The sequence below is a fragment of the Chrysochloris asiatica genome, unplaced genomic scaffold (assembly GCF_000296735.1).
Source record: "Chrysochloris asiatica unplaced genomic scaffold, ChrAsi1.0 scaffold00001, whole genome shotgun sequence".
NCBI classification, from domain to species: Eukaryota; Metazoa; Chordata; class Mammalia; order Afrosoricida; family Chrysochloridae; genus Chrysochloris; species Chrysochloris asiatica.
This window is the reverse complement of record NW_006408519.1, coordinates 60,352,217-60,365,530: the sequence shown is the minus strand read 5'-3', so window position 1 is coordinate 60,365,530 and position 13,314 is coordinate 60,352,217.

The following is a 13,314-nucleotide window of genomic DNA, read 5'->3' as shown; positions in this document are numbered from 1 at the left end:
TAAATGGTATTGCTTTCCTAATGTCCTTTTCAATGCTGTTGTTTATGTTGTAGAAAAATTCAACTGATTTTTGTATGTTGATCTTATATCCTGCCACTTTGCTGAATCTTCCAATGAGGTCTAGTAGCTTTTTTCCTAAGCCTTTGGGGTTTTCTATGTATAGGATCATATCGTCTACAAATAGGGAGAGTTTTACTTCTGTTCTTATAAACTACTTGTTGTTGTTGTTAACTGCCACGGAGTCAGTTCCAACCCGTAGAAACTCTGTATAGGGTTTCTGAGGAGCAGCTGGTGAGCTTGAACTGCAGACCTTGTTGTTCAAACTAACTTTGTAGTCATCACATTAACTCACAGTGCCATAGCCAGGACCCCATAAGCTACCTAGTGTGGGGTATTTTGTTACAGTAGTCCCAGGAAACCAATACACCTAAGAATGTATACATATTCGTATTTCTTATAATACACATTATATTTTTTGTATTTCTTATAATGCAAATATAATTATATGGAAACTTCAGGGACTAATACACATAAGAATGTATGTCTATTTATATTTCGTATATATGGAGTTGTGAACTAATGCACTGAATTGCAAGGTTGATATGAACTGCAGGGTGGGTGGTTCAAACTCACCAGCCGCTCCTCAGAAACCCTATACAGGGTGGCTATGGGTTGCAGCTGACTCGACAGCACTTAACAACATCAACAATATATACAATAAGTTGTTGTTGTTGTTGTTAAGTGCTGTCAAGTCAGTTCTGACCCACAGTGACCCTGTGTAGGGTTTCCAAGGAGCAGCTGGTGAGCTTGAATTGCTGACCTTGCAGTTCAAAAATCTTTGCAGTCTGGCGCATTAACCCACAGTGTCACACCAGGACTCCCATAAGATAAGTACCGAACTTCAAATCATATGGTCAGTGGTTTGAGCCAGCCATATGCTCCTTGGGAGAAAGATAAGGATTTCTTCTCCTGCAAAGATTTAAAGCCTTGGAAGGCCTATACAGGGTCACCAAGAATTGGAACTGATTCCACAGCACTTAACAACAACAACAACAGTAATAATACAAATTATATTTTTTGTATTTCTTACAATACAAATATACTTTTACCATATCTTTATCAGATAAGTATATTATAATACAATTACATTATTATTATTATGTTTTTAAGTTTCATCTAGTCAATCTGCCTCACAGAGACCCTGTATTGGGTTTCCAAGGAGCCAGTGGTGGGTTTGGATGGCTGACCTTGCAGTTAGCAGTTCAGTGTTTATCCTACAACACCACACCGGGACTCCATATTAATTATTTTGTTGCTACTAAGCACAAAACAACGTTGAGTTGGTTCTGACTCATAGTGACCCTGTATAGAGTTTCCAAGGAGCAGCTGGGGGGCTTGAACTGCTAACCTGTGGTTCACAATCCAGTGCTGATCCTATACAAATAATATTTGTATTTATAATAGGAAATACAAATGCACATTCTTATGTGTGTTAGTTTTCTGGGGCTGCCATTACAGAATACAATATACTTACTACCTTATAAAAACAGAAATTTTTTGTTTCATATTCTAGAGACTAGAAGTTCACCTCAGGGGAACAGTCATACTGATTCCTTCTGAGGGCTCTGACTGAGAAAAACTTTTCAGCCTCTTTCTAGCTTCTGACAGGTCCAGGAGATGCTTGACTTGCTGTTTGCAGTATCACATGGTGCCCTTCGCTTGTGTTTCCTATAATCTACAGCATAAATTCTACCATTTGTCTGTCACTTTGTCATGCTGTCGTGGTTTGCATGGTGCTGTGATCCTGGAAGCTATTTCACTGATATTTTAAATACCAGCAGGGTCCCATGGTAGACGGGTTTCAGGAGAGCTCCCAGACTAAGACTAGGAAGAGAGGGGGGTGGACCACTTCTGAATGGTTAGCCACTGAAAACCTTATGAGTAGCAGTGGAATACTGTCAGACATAGTGCTGGAAGATGAACCTCTCAGGTTAGAAGGTACTCCAAATACGACTGAGAAAAAGCTGAGTCCTTAAAGTAGAGTTGACTATAATGATGTGAATGGAGCAAAGCTATCAAGACCTTCATTTGCTCATGAGGAACCTATACATAGACCAAGAGGCAGTTGTTTGAACAGAAGTAGGAGATATAGAGTGTTGTTTATTATTTTTATTTTTTTCACTTGAAAGAGATATATTTCAGCAGATTTGCATGATGTAATTTACATCATTTGATTTCTTTTTTTTATGTCAACTTTTTAATAAATGAAAAAGAAAATCTTACATCATATCCTATAACACATGGAGAGAAGGGTATGAAACTGAAGACTTGTAGGACACCAGTGTTTCAAGGAGGGTAAAGATGCTGGTTCTCTGGGTGAGGAGGTGCAGACTCTGCCACCCACTCTGGTGCGGTTGGTTTCAGATGGGATCTGAGATGTGCTCTTCCTCAGACTTTGTCAGCTGTCTTCAGTTTCCAGGGCAGAGAAGGCCTGACCCAAGGGTGTTTGGTGGCTACCAGACCAGGTTTCTGGGAGAGAGCTCAGGGCCTGTTCTTGAAGGTAGAGCAGCCGGTCCAGCAGAATCACCATCTCCATCAGTGGGGCCAGCAAAAAGGCCAGACTGAAAAAGGCTACCACTTGGTTCTCCTGGGCCTGGTGGGTCTGAAGGGCAGTCAGATTCCGGGGCAGCTGGGGATCCAGCTCCACTCGCTCCAGCCCCCATTGCACATATTCTTCAATCTTGAGCTCATGAACCCTGGGGATCCCCTGCACTCCTGGTTGACGGAGCTCAGGCTGGGTGCACTGGATGGCAGTCTCTAGGGCTGCTAACCCTCCGATAGGGTTCGGAGGCCAGGACCAGTTTTCTGGAACCGCTCAGCATATCCCTCCAGGGCATAGCAGGGAGAGTGGTTTTAAATCAGTGAATATGTGCATCAAGGTTATATCCTTTCAGCATATTTATTCAATCTGTAAGAAAAAGAACATGGCCTTAGGATTGGAGGAAGACTCATTAACAACCTGTGATGTACAGATGATACAGCCTTGCTTGTTGGAAATGAAGAGGACTTAAAATACTAGCTGATGAAGGTCAAAGACTGTAACCTTCAGTATGGATTGCACATCAATGTAAATAAAGCAAAACTCCTCACAATTGGACCAGTAAATAATATCATGATTGATGGAGAAAGATTGTAGTTGTCAAAGACTTCATTTTGCTTGGATCCATGATCAACACTCATGGAAGCAGCAGTCAAGAACTCAAATGACATATTACATTAAGCAAATATGCTGCACAAAGCCTTTTTGAGGTGTTGAAGAGCAAAGATATCAGTTTGAGAACTAATGTGCACCTAACCCAAGTTATGGTATTTTCAATGACCTCATATGCATGTGAATGTTGGACAATGAATGAGGTAGATTATAGAAGAAATGGTGCTTGTGAGTTATGGTGTTGGAGAAGAATATTTAAAGTACCATGGACTGCTAGAAGAACCGACAAATTTGTTTTGGAAGATGTGCAGAAAGGATGCTCTTTAGAAGTGAGGATGACTAGGCATCATCTCTCACAACCTGGGCATGTTATCAGAAGAGATAATTTCCTGGAGTAGGACATCATGCTCAGTAACATAGCAGTTCAGTGACAAAAGAGGAAGACTTTCCCAATGAGATGGATTGGCACAGTGGCAGCAGCAACAGGCTCAAGCATGACATCAGTTTTGAGGATGGCACAGGATCAGGCAGTGTTTCATTCTGTTTAGCACAGGCTGGCTATGAGTCAGAACTGGCTCGATGGCATCTAACAAAAATAATAGCAACAGCATAAATTAGGAGCTCTGGTTACACAAGGGTTAAGCACTCAGCTGATAACCAAAAGGTTGGCAGTTCAAACCCAACCACTCTGAGGGGGAAAGATGTTGCAATCTGCTTCCATAAAGATTACAGCCTTGGTCTCCTACAGTAAGATGACAGAGTAGGAAGATATGCTGAGCAGATCCTCTTCAAAAAGGACATAGGAGGCCAAGTGAAACAGATATTGCTATTCTGGAATCTGATCTTCAGAGAATAGGACAGAGAGGTGGATTGAGGGCCAACTAGAAGAGGAAACTGATGAGGAACAACAGGCGAGTAGACAGATTGATGGGATGTTGGCTGGCCTGGAGTAGTGTGGCCATCTTGAGTTTTTGCTGGCAGCTGTTGATATAGCAACCTAGAAACACAATACCTGTGCTGAAGGTTGATGATGAAGGGGGTGTGAGGGACCACCCCTTCTACTCAGCTTCTGCTCTGCCTGGGATCGGATGCCAGATGAATCACTTCCACTTCAGGAGGTATATGAACATACCTTGAACTATGCTGCATAAACACTGAAAAGAGAACTGCATTCACACTTCTGGTGTCTTTCACATCCACTGGGAGACAGGTGGTGAGAGCACATCAACATATAATCATCAGTTAAATACAAGAAAAATGACACCACAAAATTCTAGAAACAATAATTTCAGTTTTCATAAAGAAACAAGACAGAGTGCCTTAAACAAGTGACCAAAATATGGAAACAGAAAATATATTATCAGAAATTACATCAGAACTACAATTTAAAAGGAATTAAAAAAAAAAGGTATTTAGATAACGTTGATAGATTAAGAAAAGTACAAATACAGTAAAACAAGGACATAACTTCAGAATAATTTAGAATAATATAGAATAATATAAGAATAATTTAGAATAATATAAGAAAAATTTTATAAAATAAATGAAACATTGAAAAGCATACAAAAAGCAGCAGTTAAAAAGCCAGAAGATTAATACTAAGACTTCAGAAATAGATAATACATGGAAAGGACAAAGAAGTAGAATTGAATCAATGGAAGACTGGATTATTGAACTTGAAGACAAATTTCTCAATATTTATCTGCTAGAGGAACAATCAGAAAAAACAAAAGCTAAAAGTCTGAAGAAAGCCTAAGATTTATGTGGAATGATCTACGTGTGAGTGGAATTCCAGAATAAGAAGAGACAAAAACAAACAAAACACCAAACACCAGAGAAAATTGTCCAAGAATTGCATCCCTAATATCATGAAAGACTAGAAGATATGTATTCAAGAAGTTGAAGGAACTCAAAACAGGAGAAAATTACCCCCAAGAGAAATTACCACGAAATATCATAGTTTAACTTTCAAAACCACGAACAAAGAAATAATCCTGAGAGCAGTTCAGGAAAAGCAAAATATGACCTACAAAGGAACACTAATAAAGCAAAGCTCTGATTTCTTAACCAAAAACATGTAGGCAAGAAGATAGTGAGATGAAATATATAAAACTCTGAAAGAAAAATAAATTTCCAGCCAAGAATCATATACCCAGCGAAATTGTCCATAAAATATGATGGAGAAATTGGGACATATTTAAATAATCAGAAAGTAAAAGAATTTGTAAAAACCAGACCAACCTTATAAAAAATACTAATGAGAATTCTTTGGAAAGAGTACCAATAACAGCAGACAACAACCTGAGATTAACATACTTGACAATATCACCCAGAACTCAACCCAGATAAGTTGTTGTTGAGTTGGTTCTGACACATAGCCACCCTCTACAGGGTTTCAGAGGAGTAGCTGTTGTGTTTGAACTGCCAATCTTGCGTTTAGCAGTTCAGTGCTTATCCTACATGGCTACAGTAAAACAAATTTTCAAGACTGAAAATAGGGAACCAGTTTGCAACAAAAAAATCCTACAAATTAAAGTGAAAGAATAATATGGTTATAAAACTTCCAAATGAAAAGGAAAAAGTAGATTAAAAAAAATTAAACTTAAATGTAATGCTAAAACTATACCAAGCCTTACTCCTAGTCCTGGCCCAATGCCTAACCCTAGTCCTAACCATAAATGAAGTCCTAGGTTTAGCCTAGATTTAACCATAGTCTTAATCCTAATCCTTACCGTTACTCAACACTCCCAAAATCCTATCTATTAACAGGAGAAATTGTATATATTTTCTCACCGTTTTTAAAATAGAACACTCTTTAGAATTCCTGTTCATAAAAAGAAGAAACTGTATATATTTTTCCTCACACTTAAATTGCATTAGAAAATTTCCCAACTTGGTAATACAAAGAGTACTTTGAAAACTTGTAAAAGTATCAACAATTTCTGTTCACAGATGGGAAAAACTATATACTTTTTTCTCAGTCAAAAATTTTTCTAATCTTGTAATACAGAATACATTGAAAACATGTCAAACTCTTATATTTCCTGATAATGAGTGGGAGAAACTGCATATATTTTTCAAATTCACTCAATGTGTTGTAAACTGACATATCTTTGTAATATACAGAGTAATTTTTAAAATGTAAAACTTTTTAGAATTCCTGTTCATGAATGGGATAAACTGTATATATATATTTTTAATCTTTCACACACAAATACATGATTACAGTCTTGGAAATCCTATGGGTGACATCGTGGGTTTATGTGCTGCATTGCCAAGTCAGTTTGAACTGCAAGATCGGTGGTTCAAGCTCACCATTCACTCCTTGGAAGCCCTATACAGGGTCCCTATGGGTAAGAACTGACTCCATGGCATTTAACAACAACAACAAGATACGGTTGCTAGGACTCCTGGTGTGACACTGTAAGATCAGCATTGAACTGTGAACCACAAGGTCAGTAGTTCAAACCTACCAGCTGCTCCTCAGAAACCTTATACAGGGTCAATATGAGTCAGAATTGACTTAATAGCACTTAACAGCAACAACCTACAGGAGAAAGATGAGGATTTCTGATCCCATAAAGATGTACAACCTTGGAAACTCTACATAGGGTTGCTATGGGGCAGAACCAACTCCACAGCACATAACCACCACCGCCACCACTGTGTTTTCATTTAGGTAAATCATGTATTCCTAGAAATTTGTTCATTTCTTCTAGATTTTCAAATTTGTTAGAGTACAGGTCTTCATTGTTGTTGTTAGGTGCTGTGGAATCAGTTCCAACTCATAGCAATCCGGTATAGGATTTCTGAAACTGTAAATCTTTGCAATAGCAGAAAACCTTGTCTTTCTTCCATAGATTGTCTGGTGGGCTTGAACTGCCAGTATGGTTATCCTACAGAGTCACTGTAGCATTGTATTATTATCCTTTTTATTTTCATTGGTTCTGCTATAATTTTTCTGTTTCTTATTTGTGTTATTTGCATCGTTTCCTTCTTTTCTTTTGTTCTGCCAGTGGTTTATCAATTTTATTAATCCTTTCAAAGAACCAACTTCTTGTTTTGTTGAGTCTTTCTATTGCCTTTCTGTTTTCTGTTTCATTTATTTCTGCTTTAACCATTATTATTTCTTTTCTTCTGGTGACTATAGGCTTACTTTGGTGCTCTTGTTCTAATTGTTGGAGATGCTGGGTTAAGGTATTGATTTTGGTTCTTTCTTCTTTTTGGAAGCATGCATTTATTGCTATAAATTGTCCACTGAGTAATGCTTTTGCTGTGTACCAAAGGTTTCGGTATGCTGTGTTTTCATTCTCATTCAATTATTTGATTTCATTATTTATTTATCTTATTACCCAATAGCTTTTTAAAAAGGGTGTTATTTAATATCCATATATGATTTTTCCCTTGATCTTCCTATTGTTGATTTCTGATTTTATATCATTATGACCTGAGAGGATTTGTTGCAGTATTTTGATGTTTTTAAATTCATTGATGTTTGCTTTGTGGTCTAACATATAATCTATTCTAGAGTGTGCACTGGACAAGAATGCATATTGTTCTGTTGTTGGGTTGATTGCTTGTATGTTTATGAGGTCATATTGGTTGATTGTGTTGTTTAGTTTTTCTGTGTCTTTCTAATTGTTCTGTCCATCAAAGATGACATATTAAAAGTGGCACTTCAGGTTAATGTGCTAGACTGCAATTTTGGTTTGAACTGAAAGGTTGACAGTTCAAGCTCTCTAGTTGCCTCTCAGAAACCCTATACAGGGCCGCTATGAATCGGAACCAACTTGACGGCACTTAACAACAACAGCAACTATTATTGCAGATGTGTCTATTTCTTTCTTTAATTTTATTAGAGTTTGATTTATACATTTTGTGCCTTCTCATTGGAAGCAGAGATATTAACTATGGCTAGGTCGTCTTGTTCAATTGACACTTTAATCATGAAATAATGTCCTTCTTTAGCTGTTATGCTGATTTTTGCCTTAAAGTCTATTTTGTCAGAGAATAATATTTCACATCAACTTGTTTTTGATTGCTACTAGGTTTGATACAACTTTTTTCATACTTTGATTTTTAGTCTGTTTTTTTTCTTTGTGTGCAAGGTGTGTCTCTTGTAGATAGCATATTGAAGGATCCTGTTTTCTTATAGATTCTGCTACTCTTTGTCTCTTGACTCGTACATATAATCTATTGACATTCAGTGTAATTATTAATAACTGTGAATTGATTGTTGTCATTTTGCTTTGTGTGTGTATTTTGTAGTGCTGTTGGCTTCTTTGCTCCAGAATATAGTAAAGGACAAAAAAGCAACAAATATGGGCAGCAACAAGAAAATAAGAATATAATAGCTAAAATGAGAAAAGAGAAATAGGGATATAGAGCTGCCCAAGAGAAAATAAAAGAGAAAAATATACAAAAAACAGAGGTAAGATGAAAAGAAACTAGAGAGTAGTAAAGAAAAATTAAAAGGAAAAGAAGAAGAAGAGGGTAGAAATGAGAAACAGAAGAAGAAAAGCAAAAGCTGAGATAGGATAAAAATCAAGGGAAGTGAAAGAAGGAAGTACCAGAAGAAAGAATAAATAATCAAAAACAATAAAAGAAAAAATAAACAAACAGAAAACCAATGCAGTTCTAGGACCTAGAGAGGAGAAAACTCTGGAGGGCTTCTGCCAGTCAAGGAATTCAGGAGGTGGGTGGAGGCTGAGTTCCCAGCCCTAGAAGGAGTTTCTATATGGCTAGGTGTTGTCTATGTTCAGGGGACCAATAGTTGAGGAGGCCTTCAGGTTGCTAGTTTCAGTGTCTGTCACAACCAAAGGGCAACTAGGGAAAGGGTATCTGATTCTGAAAGTTCTAGCTAGTCTAATTCTGGTCTGGAGGCTATGTGGATTCTATAGATCTGGAGCACAGCCCACTTGAATCCATGAACCAACATGGCACAGTGAGCACCCGCCTCACACTGGCTCATGTCACACAGCTCTGAACTCTAGGAAAGCAGGGACTACACTGGGGGTAGATGAGGGTGGAGGCTGTCCTCACCTTTGTTATCCAGAGGAGTGTGGGGAGGAAGGAGAAATCTCATCTTTTCTGTGTTGTCAGATTACCATCTGTCTTTCCAAAGCTGTTTGCACAAGTTCAAGATGGCCACACTACATCTGGCCTGCAGTCTGCTCACCTTCTTCTCCCAGTAGGTATTCAATCCAGTTCTCTAACTTTTTCTCTGAAGCCCAGGGTTTCAGGATTGTCCTCTGTGTCTGTTTCATTTGATCTTCCATATCTTTGTTGCAGAGAGTCTATAGGCGTGTCTTCTTAGTCCGCCATGTTGCCAGAAGTGTGTTTATTTTGGAATTCTCGTTCTTATTAATGCTATTCATAGTTTGTTATGATTCACACAGTAGAATGCCTTTACATAAAAAATAATGCTCAATTAGACATCTTTCTGGCATTCTGCTTTCAGTCAAGATCCATCTGATGTCAGCAATGATATCCCTGGTTTCAAGTCTTCTTCCAAATCCAATTTGAATTTCTGACAGTTCCCTGTCAATGTACTGTTGCACCCATTTTTCAAAAATTTATTTGCATATGATATTGCTTGATGGCATGGGCATAAATATGCATCTCTTCTAATTGGTTGGTCAGGCAGTAGCTATCTTCCAAATTTCTTGGCATAGGTGAGTAAGTGCCTCAAATGCTACATCATTTGGTTGAAACAATTCATGTTCCATTTCAAGAGCAGATTTGATGCACTACATATGAATGATTAAACCCAGAAGAGTTATGGGATGACATCTTCCAAGAAGAAAGCAATGGTTTATTTAAAAGATAGGGAAGAAAGAAAATACTAAAATAGATATCAGAAGAGACTCTGAAACTTGCCCTTGAATGTAGAGAAGCTGAATGATGGGAAGAAATGATGAAGTAAAAGATATGAATAGAAATATTCAATGGTCACCTTAAGAATACAAAATACAAAGTATTATAATGAAATGTGCAAAGATCTTGAATTAGAAAACCCAAAGGAAGAATACCATCAGCATTCCTCAAGATGAAAGAACTAAAGAAAAATGTCTAGCCTCAGGTTGCAATACTGGAAGATTCTATGTGCAAAATATTGGTTGTTTCAGGAAGCATCAAAAAAAAAAAAAAAGATAGAAGGAATGCACAGAATCATGGTATCAAAAAGAATTGGTTGATGTTCATTATTTCAAGAGGTACCATACAATCAAGAAGCAATGGTAGGCCTCTGATCTAAAGACAGGTTAAGATAATTAACTAGTAATGTCTGCACCAAGGAGCTCTGGTAGCGTAGTGGTTACGAATCGGGTTGCCAATCTCTTGGTCAGTAGTTCAAAACTACCAGCTGCTCCACAGGAGAAAGATGAGGCTTTCTGCTCCCGTAAAGATTTACAGCCTCAGAAATCCTGTGCAGGGTTGCTATGGGTCAGAACCAACTCCACGGCACATAACAACAACAATGCCTGCACCATTTGCCGACCCTGTTATAGGAATGACCCTAAAAATAAAATGACTTGCTGTTCTTCTGTTACTTAGCGCCTTAAGTGCCTGTAATTTTCATTGTAATCATGACATTTAAAAAATATAGCTCTCTTTTCTCCTCAGACTCTTGCTGTGGCCTGTAGTTCAGGTTATCAGCTTTCTCAGAAAAGGCTGTCTGGAAAGCCCAAAGGTCAGAGAGTTAGACTGAGTCATTTTCAGCACCCTCTCTGCACTTACTGTCTTCCAATTAGAGTCTTGGGCTGAGGGATTTGGGAGAATGGCTTTGTGCCACACATACCTCATTTGTCAGTGCTGTCTTTGGAATCTCCTTCTGCATGTCCATTATCACAGACCTAGGATCATTGTTTTTATTCAACCATTTAGTACACTACTTCTGTGACCAGCAGGCTAACCTTGAGTATCTTTCTGACTCTTGTCATTAACATGCTTCTTGTTTAACTCAAAACAGCTGTTCTCCTTCCCCTTCACTACTCCCCAGTCTTTGCTCCTGAGACAACGAACGCATGCTTATCCAGAAACGTGGGAAATAAGTATTTTTGAATAAGTGAGAGTCTCAAAAGTTAAAGATTTGTCACTATTAGCATGAAATTTCTTTAATTTTTAACCATTTTCATGGAAATCTATCATTAATACATTGTTTAAAAATGTATTAAATAGAGAAAATTAGAAAATAATTTAACTTTTCTTGATGTCTTGGAATTATTATAGTGAACAAAGGTTTGCTGTAATACAATGAAGCCTCAAGGGTCTTTAGAGGTCTAACCCAAAAAACCCACAGCCAGTGAGTCGATTCTGACTCACAGCAACTCTACAGGCCAGAGAGAAACTGCTCCATAGGGTTTCTGAGGCTGTAAATCCTTATAAAAGCTCAAAGCAGACTGTCTTATCTTCCCCTGAGGAGCGCTGGGTGAGTTCGAACCACTCACCTTTTGGTTAGTAGCGCAACATGTAACCTGTAGCGCCATCAGGGCTCTTTTTTTTTTAAAGTTTTTATTGTAGATTGAATGAAAGTGTACAAGGGCAGATCATCAGTTTTGCAGTCAACAAATAATATACTTTGTTTCATTACAATAATTATAAACCCCTCCATGTACCATCAGTTAACAGTATTTCTCTCTATTCATTTTAGCTCTCTCTCTCTTTTTAAATACTCAGGCATATATAATAATTTAAACCGCCAAAGGCACATTCTGCAAGCCTATCTCCTGGATGCCAGCTCTCAGTCCCTCTCTTTACATGAATCTCGAGTCCTCAGCTTCTCCCTTGCTCCATGTCCCCATTTTTGCCTCCATCTCTGGTGTCGTTGCTTCTCTGGATAGGGTCCCACTTTCTGCTTGTGATTGTTTCCCTGGATGGTCCTAGGGTCCTCTCTTTCTGGACTGTAAATGAACTACTCTCCCATTTTTGTTACAAAACTTCTACCTTTACAATTGTGATAATCGCAATTAGTAATAACAATTACTCTCTATTGAATCATAAGAATCTTATCCCGATCTCTTTTTACCAGACCCATCTAGACAAGATGAAAACTATTCAGTGGGACTCTATCTTCCCCCACATACTCTTAAACTAAACTCCCCCTTGAAATCATATAAGCCAGTCACTTTGTGCCTTTAAGTAGCTAATATCTAAGGTGGGTCGCGCTAATGGAGGTGGCAGTGGCTGAACGATATGCGAGAACCGCGCAGACCTGGTGGAGATGTTAAATGAAACCCAGACCAAAGAGCGGCGGGGTGAGAAGTGTCTGGAGACCAGGTCGACGAGGGAAGTGGGGGACACTGCCTAGCGGGAAGAAACTACAGCGGCCAGCCAGGCTGTCCTACTTACCCCAGACGCGAGGGCACGATCCTGGCCTAGCCTTTGGATCGTGGCTTTGAGGTGGGCTCAACCAACTTAGAGACCCACAAGCACAGCCCAAAGCGTCTCATTACAACCCTGTCGCCCCTGCTGCTCTTCCGCCTCTTGACTGACACGACATCCGAGGACGGAAATCCCACCTTTGAGCCAGACTTAAGGGCCATAGCACAAGGAGATTCGTGTTTAACAGTGACCACACAACCGCCACTCGTCTGTCGTGCTGTGGTGGTTTGAATTGCTGTGATTCTGAGGGCTATGCCACCGGTATTTTAATAACCAGCAGGGTCACCCATGGTGGACAGGTTTCAGATGAGCTTCCAAACAAAGACAGACTCGGAAGAAAGAGTGACAAACTACTTCCAAATCTCTAGTCACTGAAAACTCTATGAATAGCAGAGAAACACTGTCAGATACAGGATCGGAAGGTGGGAAGGCACTATGAATGAGACTGGGGGAAAAAAAATGCCTCCTCCATGTGGAGTAAAGCTCACAGAACCTTCATTTGTTAATGGGCCACAAATCAAAATGAAGAGAAACAGCTGTAAACAGCCATTGAAAATCTGACCATGGAATGTACAAAGTATGAATCTGGGAAAATTGGAAGTTGACAAAAATTAAATGGAATACATCATCATCGATATCTTAGGCATTAGTGCACTGAAATGGACTGGTATTGACCATTTTGAATCTGACAACCATATGGTTTACTATGCAGGGAATGACAA